At 27.9% G+C, this 12,917-nt stretch overlaps 1 long non-coding RNA gene across 1 annotated transcript in view; it reads left to right on the top strand.

The window, feature by feature from the left end:
- Positions 1 to 1,261: 1,261 nt before the first annotated feature.
- The window catches only part of LOC133667186 (uncharacterized), a 191,967-nt gene continuing 180,311 nt past the window's right edge, over positions 1,262 to 12,917 (top strand). The window contains exon 1 of the long non-coding RNA XR_009832435.1: positions 1,262 to 2,140. This is a non-coding gene — a long non-coding RNA (uncharacterized LOC133667186). The remainder of the gene's footprint in view (positions 2,141 to 12,917) is intronic.

The raw sequence follows: 12,917 nt of genomic DNA, 5'->3' as shown, positions 1-12,917 counted from the left end.
TAAAAATTGAGAATATTTTAAAATGTTTCTACGTGCACTCATTGCATTAATCTAAAGGGTTTTAATATATTCACAAGTGGAACAAGTTTGGAGGATCGATTCTAGAGACTGAATCATAAAACATAAAACACAAAAGTTGGTATACAAAAATGTTGATTGATCGAAATTTATAGTATATATTAAGATAAATCTTAATTGACTATCATTTAATAAAGAAAATCTATTAACACAATTCTATTATATAAAATTATTTTTTTATAATACACAATTATTGTTTAATATTTTTGCAATAACTGAAATGTGAAAATAAAACTGTGTTTTAAAAATTTATCTGTTTAATCACGTACAATTATCTTTTAGTTAATCGTCATCTATTTCTCGCTCTGTTTCTAATTTTAGATGAAATTTATTGTATATTATTCGAATAATATCCTTTCTAGTTTACTTTAGTGATAACGTCGGAAATAAATTAAACATTGAAGCATCGGAAGCATTTGAGCATCAATAATCGGAAATTTATGATATTTAGAGGCGTTGACAAATTGGAATAACTGCTTTCCACATATCGATTGCATCCTAAAAGCTGAAGGTATGGATCAAGTATAAATTTTCGTAAAATTCGGATAATAAATTCTTTCATATAGGAAAGGAAAAATAAATATAATTTTCAAATCGTAAAATGCAAAATGTCGTGCAAGTACGTAAATTTATTTATCAACTAGCAAGCTATTTTTATAAATCGAGATTTAGTTAAGAATATTTACAACTTCCTCTATAAAATGACGCGATATTACGGTTAAAAAAAGAGAAGATTATGTAAATAACTCTTGAGCAAACTTTGGTAAATAGTAGATATTTAAAAAAAGAATATAATGAGTTTATAAGGTATTTAATGAAGGTTTTCTATCGACATTAATAACGATTATCGATTAAATATTGACAAGAAAATCGATAATTAAAAATGCCTTTTCGAAGAAAGAAAAGAGAATAAATAACAAATTCTATTATAAAAATCACAGAAAAAATCGTGCAATTAAAAATATTTTCCTATATATATATATATATATATATACATATATATATACAAGTAAACAGAAGTTTTCTTAAATTATCGCAGTTGATTGAAAAGATAACCACAAAATCGTGCGAAATCCATTATCGATTCCCTTAATGATCACACCGTAAAGTATCGTTCCTTCTGATTTCCTTCGAAACAGGAGAATTTTAGGAGAATCACTATCAAATTGCGATAATTGCACAACCCAAACTCGGTTCTTATCGGCCAAACTACAAACAATCGATACAAACAATCGTTTCTCGTGTATAATCCAGTTCGAGGCAATGGAAGGTGGCCCTTTTGCGATTCGAAGATAATTGGCACGAGCTCCATCTAGAAAGAAAGAGAAAGAGAAAGAGAGAGAGAGAGAGAGAGAGAGAGAGAGAGAGAGAGAGAGAGAGAGACGATTCGTATGACGCGATAATCTAAAAAGCGCGATAAATTGATGCCTAAGAATAAGGGGAGGGCAAGGGAAAGGGACTATGACATCGGCGGGGTTCGATAAGGTCGGTTAAAAAGAGGGTTGAGGGGAAAAATGAGCGAGGAAGACGATGCAAACGGGTTGTCGGAAGCGTCAAGTGGGGTTTCGGGTGAGAGACGACCAAGAGAGGGTGAGAGTGTCGGGCAGGATTCGTGGTGATGGTGGGGAGAGCTCGGGTATATGGAGTGCAGGTATGATGGCGCTAGGAGCGGGCGCGGGACGAAGAGAGGGAATCCGGTGGATACGAACTTGAATAGCGAACGGTGGTTCAGTTTGCTTTCGTTGATCGTCGAGGAAGGTTGGTAACGGTGCGCCGTCTGGTGGATCGTACCAGTTTTAACGCACGTTGCGATTCTTCCTCTCGATATATTCGAGATCACGATCGATCTTCCATTTTCCAGAGGCAACGACGTGGTGAACGTAGTCGTGGATTACCGTGTGCCAACGACAGTGTGTGAATGTGGTCGTGATACGAATGAAGATCAGTTAGTGACTAAGAAGTGCACTCTACTGTGAGTAAAGTGTCAAATGCCAGCGGATCATGAATACGATGATACGAAACTGGATTCTCTGCACCCTTTTTCTACTGGGATACGTTCAAGGTTAGTGCAAATTATTTTTATTCGCCAAGCACAATCGGCGGACACGTGTGTCGTATCGTTAATATGTCCTTAAAAAAATTGTATTGTCGCGAGTTATTCGCGATAGCTTTTTAAAAAACGAAACATTGAACAGTTTCGATTTCGACCTATCGATTTAACATCGGCTCTTTATTGCGTCGATATCCAAGGAGCGTTAGATTATTATTCGTATATCGCATGTCCAATATTTAGTAAAACGATTGTAGCTAACCACTGGGATTACACGATAAGAAATTGTTTCTGTTTATATGCGTGTTTAATATTATTTTTTTTAATATTTATAATTGTGTAAACATACATATGATGTATAACCACGTGCGTTATCTCGTCAAGTTCGCAACATTATACGGAACAATGTTTCATTTCTAACCTTATCCATTTAACATTTTCCGTGATTGGTCTTCAAATAAATTGCGTGTTCCCTGTAAATGAGTTTAAATCTTTTCAGAAGTATTGGTCACGCATTTGCGAAACGCTTCGTGATAGAACGCATAGAGGGAAAATTCTTCGATAACATAATCAACGCTTCTTTGTTTTTTGAAATTTTTATTTTTTTCATATTTCAGAAAATTGATTACTTTGTATTCTTTATTTTGTGATATCCCTTTTAATTCTTTTATATTGAATATTCGTAGATGTTATTAACTCTCGCGTCCTAATTTTATTGGAATAATTTGATTTGATAAATTTTGAAAATAGAAAAACAACAAAACACGTTTTTTTTATTTTATTTTTGTTTCACATGCAACGTGTTTTGGAATTTTATTTCGCGCTCGAACATTTTAAACTAGTGGAATTTGTCGATTGCTAAATTAATTTTTAGATTCTTTTTTTTATTTTTATTCTTTATTTTGCGATCGCGTAAAAATGAAAAAATTTTTTCTTTCTTTGGTGCTAAGGGAACCCTATCGCTATACGTTAATAGAACAATTTTGAAATTGATTTTTTATTCGGAAGAAGAAACGGTCATAACGAGTTCATTAATCCTTTCACGTTAAACAATGTGATATAATTAAAGAGATATCGACGTAGAAACCACATATAGAAACATAAAATTTTTCGCTATAATTATACATTTTTTATGCTCTCTTCATGATCAAGCATATCGAAGACAACTCATCAGGATTCTAATTTTATTTAAATTTAAATAATTATTTAAATTTAAATAAATTTGAATAAATTTAAATAAATTTAAGTAAATTTAATTATTATTTCTTGTCAGCAAAGAACTAGGCATAGTTATTTTCATAATGCTAACTTATTTTTTTTAAACAAATGGGGACAGTTTTGAAATAATTATGTAATCACTCGATTTCATGAAATGTAAAGTCTTGCTAACTTTAATTATTCTTTCTCTTTTTCCCTTCTGCATATTAATTTAATTTTATTTAATTGAAAAGGTGTAAGATGGATTTTTTTTTAGAATTACTTTTTTTTTACATATATTGAAATTGCAGAATTTTTCATTTACATGCACCATCTGCTGATCGACACGATAGTTTAAGGATTCGATATTGAGACGGAATTATCCTCTTTAGATCTCGGATTGGTGGATGCATCTTATAGTTCAGATTCGATCGTTTTATCTAAAATAACATTCACACGAATCCATATTTCTACTAAAAATCATTTAACTTTCCTGAATTTACTTGTAAATTATTTGTTAATAATTAATAATTAATAATTCTATTCTTTTTTTGCATTTTGCATGTTTATTTTTTGATTTGAATGTTTATTTTTTCTCATATGTATATAAAAGAATTAAGTTTATTAATATCAATATGTTTAGAATATCTATATATGGTTTTATTTTATGATTTATTCACGTAATTCGATCGCTGATAGAATATCAAAAATAAACGAATCGATGATTTGACACGTGTTCATATATAAAATATATATGTAATATTACATAAGACAGCAAAACAAATGATTTATTCGTTGTAACGTGAATAGGTTATTAGCATATACCACAATGATGCGGTTCATATGTTTAAGAATATGTGATAAAAATACAGAAATAAAAAATATTGTCATCTGAATAAATTGAAAGAACTAAAATTGTACTGTACACAGAACTGTAAGAACATGTGTCAGAACATTAATTTGAATTTAACTTTTTGTAAATAATATTTATAAATATTTATTTGCTGCGAATAATGCTTCTAAGTATTTGATAAAAATATACTTAAATTGGAATATTTCGTTTTGGAGCGTTCCATTTTTTCAAGAAAATTAAAATTACTTCAAAATGTTTATAAGACAAGTCCATAAATCATTTGAACAACGAAATATGTAATCATTGTAACATACACATGTATTTTCATATTCTATATAAGTTCTTTATGGAATTTTTAAAAATCAATGGTAATTGCCCGCATTTTTTATTTTCAGATTATTTTTTGTTTCAAAATGCATAGGGATCATTGTTTCTTTGTTTATTCTCCTTATATATTGTGTATCTGAGTTTGCATGTAAATATTGTCGTGGAACATGCTTTTTTCGTAGACTAATATATCGTAAATAAAAAATTATATATAATAATATATCGTAAATAAAAAATTTACGTAAATAATTAAATCGATGATTTAAAATAAATTAATAATACAATTTAAATAGATCGTTGTGAATTAATTTCTAATATTTGTTCTATAAAATTTGCTCCACACGTTCCATAATAATAGTAATAGAGTCATATAGAGATGTTAAACACGAGAACGTAGTACCAATACAAATTACCACTATAATATATCTAATTTGTTCTTGAAAGAATTATCTACTCGAAAACTCCTTTTAGTTCAATTATATCAGGGATTGATAAAAAGCATTACATCTATAATGTAAAATACTATAGAATAAATTTTACTTAATCCAGAGTGAAACACATTGACTATAAACAGTCTACATGTATCTGGTGTCATCATCTGATTATTCACAGACAATATATGTACACTGCAGCAATGTCATGTGTCCACATCTAACAATAAACATGTTTCTGAATGAGATTGTTGCGATTTATGAGACATATCTCTGTTTTTGTATTCTATAGATTTTTAATTGAAGTTCTTTTTAAGAAATTAAAAATAATTTCAACATTCCAAAATATAAAAAATTGTTCCAAAGATAGAAAGAAAAGATACTAACTTTCATGCAGAAATTTTTGTTTCTTTCGAGATTAACTAACATTAAGATATTCGTTTAATATTTCAATGTATTTTTATTTGCACGTTGCTTCATCATTTTGCCCCTTTGTCTGGACGAGACTTTATAAATAAATCAGTAGGTCATTAAAGAATGTTTGAAAAAAATAAATAGAATCTGTTACGTTTAAATTGCATTAAATTCTCCAATATTATTCAATATTTAATAGAAATATCATTGTTAAACGTCCAAATGAGATCTGCAAATCCAAAAAGAAAATATTATTTTGAATTTCATTAAAACGAAATAGAATTTAACACGATGACCTAAATAAAGTTCTTGCTTCTTGTCCCTTCTTGATAAATTTTTTGATATTTTTCGTTATTTTTCGTGTTACGTTTTACTCAATGTAATCGGTCTCAGTAATGAAATGAGAAACTGGAACCATGAATCTGAAAAAGTGGTATTATAGTGCAAGATTGTTTCATATCTCGTTTTATATCTACTTTTTTCTTTCTATTTATCATTTGTTCATTGATTTTTTATGAATAATTCACGTAATATCGAATCTTGAGTTGTTTGAGTCGAGATAAAAAAGTGAATAGATATTTCAATTATTGCTATTTGTTAAATTTATCACGTAATTAAATTTATAACAACGGTTTAGAGGTTATTTAATTAAAATATTGTCTTATTTTGGGAGACGATATTTTGATTCAAATATTTTGTATTTCAAATATGACAAATTAATTAAAATTTGCGAGCAATTTTAATTTTTTAAATTTGTTTAAAAAATATAAGATCTTGAATTTTGCAATTTTTATTTATTTCGGGAAATCTATACTTATTTTAATTGAAATTTTTTGTTAGATCCAACTAATCCAAATACAATTATTATTTTTCTAAATAAATTCTTCTGCAAATTTCTTTAAAATAAAATCATATAAAAAGAAATATCTTATTCAAAAAAGATTAAATCATAAATCCAGACTGATCCAATGAAAATCTGCATAAATTGCATAATTCAAAATTTCGTATTTGTTGAGCAAATTTGGAATCAGCAAAATAATGATTTAAACCTCATAATTGGTACTACGTAATGTCTAGTAAGTGAGTTTAAAAAAGGATTTAAAATTTATGTAATTTCATATGGTCTATATATCCGAGTTTGAAGAAAATCCCTGATGTTGAAGTCGAAAAAATCGATTTTGCGTAGAATAATCCAATTTCGCAATTTTTGATCAAATATATCACATAATAATTAAACGTTTCTTACTTTCAATACAAAACATACAGTTTTTGATCAAAGAATTAAGACTTACAATTTTCAACATTTTTCGCGTTTTTAATAAAATTCTTAATTTCCATTAAAACACACACACACACGTGTATATATATATATATATATATATTAATAATTTGTATTTCTTCATTTTACTTTGATTCTTTTCAGCACGCTTCGTATGCATGAATATTTTTTGTGAAAGATTCAATTTTTTTTAATTAGCTAATGTAGTAGCGTAAAATTGTTTACAAGAGTTTTAAATAAACTACAGACATTCTCAATTGAATTCATTGGAAAAATTGTTTGACCACAGAAATATATTAAAAAATAATAAAATATTATCATAAATAGTATCGTAATATGAAAATTATTATGTATTTAATATATTAATTATAATAAAGTTTACAATAAAATTAAATTTCATTTGGATTACATTTAAATTTTACTAAAGACAGGGAAAATTTTGAAAAATTATTATTACAGCCAGGGGCTTAATTTAGTTAATTACCATTGATCAAAAAACGAAACGCACGTATGTGAAACGAAAGAAATTTATTTGATATCTCTCACACATTTTAACAATTATAAAACAATACCAAATGATCAAAAAAAAAAAGAGCCATTACGATATTTCATTTTATGAAATTTTAAACATTTTAGTCTATGATTGCAAGTACTGGCGCAATTGTAGGAAAATATGGCGAAAAAACAGTTTAACATCGTGCTGAGGATTTTTCTGTGATATCTGGTGCAATCGTAAAACTTTCGCTTATCCGCACTGCGAATAGAAGGTCCAAGAAATGCCACCGACTACATGAATCTTGGTTAATTGAAGATTAACTTTTCTTTCTTTTTCTCCAGAAATATTACTTACAACGACAAAGATTCGAAACTAACGAGAAAACTAATTAACTATAAGAAAAAGTACTCGAACTCCTTTTTCTTTACTTTCTGTTGAACGTGTATACCATATACATTGGGATTTTCTAACATTTCGTTGATAGACAAATATCAAAGAAAATAATTATTAGTATCTTTGTAACTATTATTTAATGTAGAAATCTATATTTCTAATTTATTTTAATCTAATCCTTATATTCTTCTTTTACATTTACTTTGGATCAAAAGGAAATTATTAGTTAGGAAACAATTTTATTTTTATTTTTATTTTTATTTTTGAAAAAATGCACATATATTGATTATAATATATAACGTAAATATCATGTAAATATTATATCTAAGAAATTAAAAAAAATTTCTACGAAATTTTTATTACGATAAATAAATATAAGTATCTTAAAATCAGATACAACGAGGGCTTTTTGATTCTATAAAAATTGCTCGAATTGTTATAAAAGACAATTGTTATAAATACGTTTGAAATCTATTTTTAATCTCGTTTTATTTTTTTCTTTCTGCTACAAATATATTGTATAATTATATAGAATAATATTGATTTTATTAGAGGTTCTAATTTACCATTACCATTTTTCACTAATTAATTAAATCCAAGTACATAATCATTTGATGTAGAAATGAAATGTGGATAAAAAAACGTTGGTTCGAAAAATATTTATAGTGTATTTGAGAACAAATTTTAATCAAAAAACGCTTTGACGTTTTAATTTTACGTTTTTGACATCTACTTCACCGAATAATCAAATCAACTATCGCAAAGTAAAATTGTGAACGAATTATCAAATATTTACACTTGAAAACAATTTAAACTTGTTAATCGTATTTGTCGAATACTATTTTTGTCGTATAGAGATTCTCCAGTGATTAGACATTCGATTAAATAATTTAATAATTTCGCTTTTACGCTCGACCAATATTTTTATCGCCAAAAAATAGTCAACCGGAGATTCCAGGAACGTTTCTTATCTTTCCAGCCATTTCGCGTGTCTCATTTCTCTTATCTATCTTTTCCTTTCTCTTCTACCGTCCACTCCACTCCCTTTCTCACGTGAAAACTGTCCCCACGGCTTATTCCAAGTCTGAAATAAAATTTCTTTTCGCTTGTGTTTGAGAATCGGTCGAAACCAATCACGGAATATTGCTGCTTCGAAGTAAGCTTCGCTTCGAGACAATAAGCGGCAATCAGCAATAAGCAACCGAATCGCCTGCTTGCAAAACACGCTTGCAACGATATCATCGATACGAATACAGAAAGTTGAAAAATCTTGTTATTATAAGAAAATTCGTGTTGGTTCGATAAATTTTTAACGAAAGGTTGATGAAAATGATTTTTTTTCGAGGAGATGTCTTTTTTTTCATACTTTAAATACTTCTTTCTCTGTCTCATGTTTATGTAATAATTATATTTAAGAAAAAAGACAGATATTTGATTATTGAAAAAGTAAAATATAATGCATTTATTTTCTACATATTCACGAAAATTTTTTTCTATTTTTAAATAGATATAACTTTATAATAGCGCGAGGTGAAGTAAAACTTTTCATAAAAAATGTTTAATTTTTAATATTTCATCACTTTGTTATAAAAAAATTCCTAGGGAAGTATGCATGCAATATACGAAAAAAATGCTGAAATTTTTGTATTTTATATATAACTTTACACATCATGCTTTACACTTTTGTTAAAGTCAGAATTAGATGAATTAAGTTAATTCGTATTAAAATTTCTAGTTTATGCAAATAATATTATTCGTTGATACAAGATTTTTTTATTTATGTTTATTTTTAATTCTTGAAAAATAATAAAATATAATGCAATTTTTATATTTATTTATTTATTTATCAAAGTACGAAAGAGAGAATATAAGGAATGTCGTCAAAAAAGTTTTACCTCGACAGAATTTTTACGTTCACATTTTTATGCAACTTCGATCTTTGAAAGTTTTCTTGTTATACGGACGAACCAAATTTTTAAAAACATTTTGTTTGAATATACACAGAAAGAAGACATATACACAAAAGAAGACAACACGAAAAAAGTATTATAAAGAAAAGTATTATAGCGTTAGAAATGATTTATATAATGATAAAACTTTGCGATATTATCTGGATATCTAGATACGAAAAAAGGATTAAAAATAGAAGCAAGGTCATTGCTGTTACCGGTCGAGAATCGATAAAAGATACATGTAAAAATTTAAATATTGTCAATTGAGAATCCTCATAAAGTTAATGGATCGAGTATTCTTAAGTTAATGGATCAAGTATTCTTCTTCCTTCGTATCCAATTAGGTAATTGACTTTTAGGTTGAATGCACATCCGTTGGGATTCATTTTTATTTTTTTTTCTCTTTTAGAAAAGATAAGCAGTCCGTTAATTGAATTGTTTATTTGATCGTACGTTTAATCGTTACTAGTAATTTAGTAATTTGTTAAATAAATGGTGGTCCAACAATGAATTACTCAAATATCGAACATATATTCATTCGATAGATTTAAAGTTTCCGTGAAAATAAAATGTTTATGTACGTAAAATATTATGTCATAATTATATGAAAAAGTAATTTCATCCATTGTAAAATTATAAAAAAATAATTAAAATTAAAATAATTCTTATCGGCTATTCAATTTGTACGACTGGTAACGTCTTTACGGCGATTACAGAGGGAATGAAATTGCTCGAAAATCTCGAGGAAACTAGATTAAGGTCGCGCCAATTGGACGGTCCTTGTCCGGTGAATACAATTGGGAAACAAAAGAGGTGCAAGAACGCGGTGACCTTGGAACGTTTTAATTAACTTTTTTAATTTAGAGGCTGCATGTAATACATGTTGTTTCTTCTTCCGTACAAAAATATTGCAAAAACATCTTTTTGGTAGTCGTTAGACATTTGGAGCGTAACTAATGCATTCCAAAAAAGACGTTATTCGAAAGAAATCTTATTTCCAAGTTATTTTCGAGCAAAATTAAATTGAACTTTTATTCTCTTTGAAATCGTTGCGGAGAAACCTATAAAAAACAGGAAGTTTAGTTGGAAGTTTATAACTCTGTAATTAATAAACTTATTTAACCATACTTTTACGACGAATAAAGGAACAAAAAAAATCATATATACAATTAAAAATTTTATTTAATTATATCTAAAATAACGATCTCTTGCTTTATTCGGAGATGCTGACGCATATGCAGTTTTAGTTTCTTTAAAATTAAAATTATTCTGAATTTGAAAAAAAAACAAAATTAAATAATATCGAAAATAATAGAATTGTCTCAGCTATTCATTTATCCTTTTAAAAATGACTTACATCATATTCTTCCTAACAATATTATACAGGCAAAAAATTTTTTCTTCGCCAATTTTTATTTTTTGGCTGTTGTTAATTGTATTACTAAAAATGTGAATAAATCAGAGTATACCGGTTTTAAGTTGTAATAAAATTGTGCATAGTCTTATTTAAAACTAAATAAGAAATCGAAAATTTCTACATATAAGATAAAATTTCTACGTGTTATGGATATAAATTAAATTTTATTTTAATATTATTATTTCTTACAAAGAAATTTTTTTTAAACGTAGAAAGAAGGCTCTTTGAATAGACACGAGCCGAGAAACAGAGAGTTGGCATAATTTGGAGACCGAGAGTACACGTGAACGTTTCTAAAGAAGAAATTCAGGTCGTAAGGGATTGTCGAGGGCGGTTGAAAATTCGCGTTTCTATAAAGAAAGGGCAGCGGTAGAGCGAGGTGAGGTACTTTACTTTCTTACTTTAATAGAATGTAATGTTCGATGGGATCGTGATTGCCTTCTTAAGAGACACAACTTGGCAATAGTACAAAAATAGGTTTTACATCGGGCATGCTGCCGCCTTTAATAATCGGTTTAATTCGTTGCGATATACCTTGGAGTCACGGATATTATCTCCGTTTCCAACTTTTTCTCCATTCTGCGTATTTAATTTGAAGGATATTAAATTTTAGTACTATACTGCAATTCTCATTATTCAAAATAATTAGGGAAATCGTTCCAATAAAGAAATTTTTGGAGATTATCAGGGAAATAACGCAACAATAATCGAGATAATAGACAAGGAACGATTTTTACTACAACGATTTTTATTACAAAATCAAAATATATTTTTTTAATTGTTAAATCGCACAATTTTTCGATATTTGAATAAGTTCTAAATTCCTTTTTCTAGTATTATTTGTTAAAATATTGTTAACACCATGGAAACTTTCTACATTTTTAAAGTAAAAAACAGTCTTACATATATATATTTTGTTTTATTTCTTTTATCGATTCGATTTAGTTGCACGATGCAGTTTCAGTCTCTCTCCTTTGCATTATCATAATTGAATATCCTTGAAAAGAATTTACAAGTTTGACGAATTTATTGATTTTCTTGTAATTCGAAAAGATCAAAGAAATTTTGATGTAGATTTTACGAACTTATTTACATCAAAAAAAAAGATAATGTAAAAAATAAATATAAAAGGTAAATATAGATATAAATAAAATCAACTCGTGAACAAATTTAAAAAATTATTATTAAAAGTGAGCCTCAATATTTTCAATTTTGCTAAATTTTGAATATTAGAGACAAAAAGAAAAATATTGTAAGAATGAAATTGCATATTTATATTTGTTAGGTTAAGTTAGAGTTTTTTTGTAAAAAGTGTTTTTTCAACTCTCTTATGTGATTTTCCGTTACATCTACGCAAAGAAAAATATAAAAATTCGGTAATCTCGATAATGCACGAATCGCATTCATAATCAAATTACAGTTTCGAAGCGTTGTCCCATATATTATTATCGCGTGGTATCACAACAATTAAACGTTGTAATGAAGATGCATGATTGGGGGGAGGGGGGGAGGGGCGGAGAGCTAGCAGTTTACTAACGGGAACTTGGAACTAAACAAAGTTGTTAGGTTCGAGTCACCATAGTCGCTTTTGAAGTACATCCTCATTGTTTTACTAGGTGTGCGTAAACGCGTAATCAACACGTCCATTAATAGAAGATAGATCGAGCACTTCCTTGGAATGTAGAATTAGCTGTTTCAACGAGATGAGAAATTTTTTTCGTGAAACGAGAACAATGCAAATCAACAGGAGGATTATATATTGAATGTATCGAATAAATTATTTCATGTTGTCTAGAAGCTTCCATTTTTCTTGTTGACTAAATACTGCGATAAATATTTTTTTTGACCATTTCTCAATTAAATTTATCAATGTAGTTTCAACGTAACTTGTTTTGTATATTATGCAAAAGGTATATTGCAGAGACGATTTCCCAATTTATTTTCGTGTTTTTAAATCTTACTTTGGAGTAAGTAATTTTTTCTTTTCGAGAATTTTAAAAGATAAAATGTATTTTAATAACACGTAAAAA

This window comes from Apis cerana, linkage group LG13, assembly GCF_029169275.1.
Source record: "Apis cerana isolate GH-2021 linkage group LG13, AcerK_1.0, whole genome shotgun sequence".
NCBI lineage: Eukaryota > Metazoa > Arthropoda > Insecta > Hymenoptera > Apidae > Apis > Apis cerana.
The sequence above is the reverse complement of the archived record's forward strand: the minus strand, read 5'-3'. Positions and strand labels throughout refer to the sequence as shown.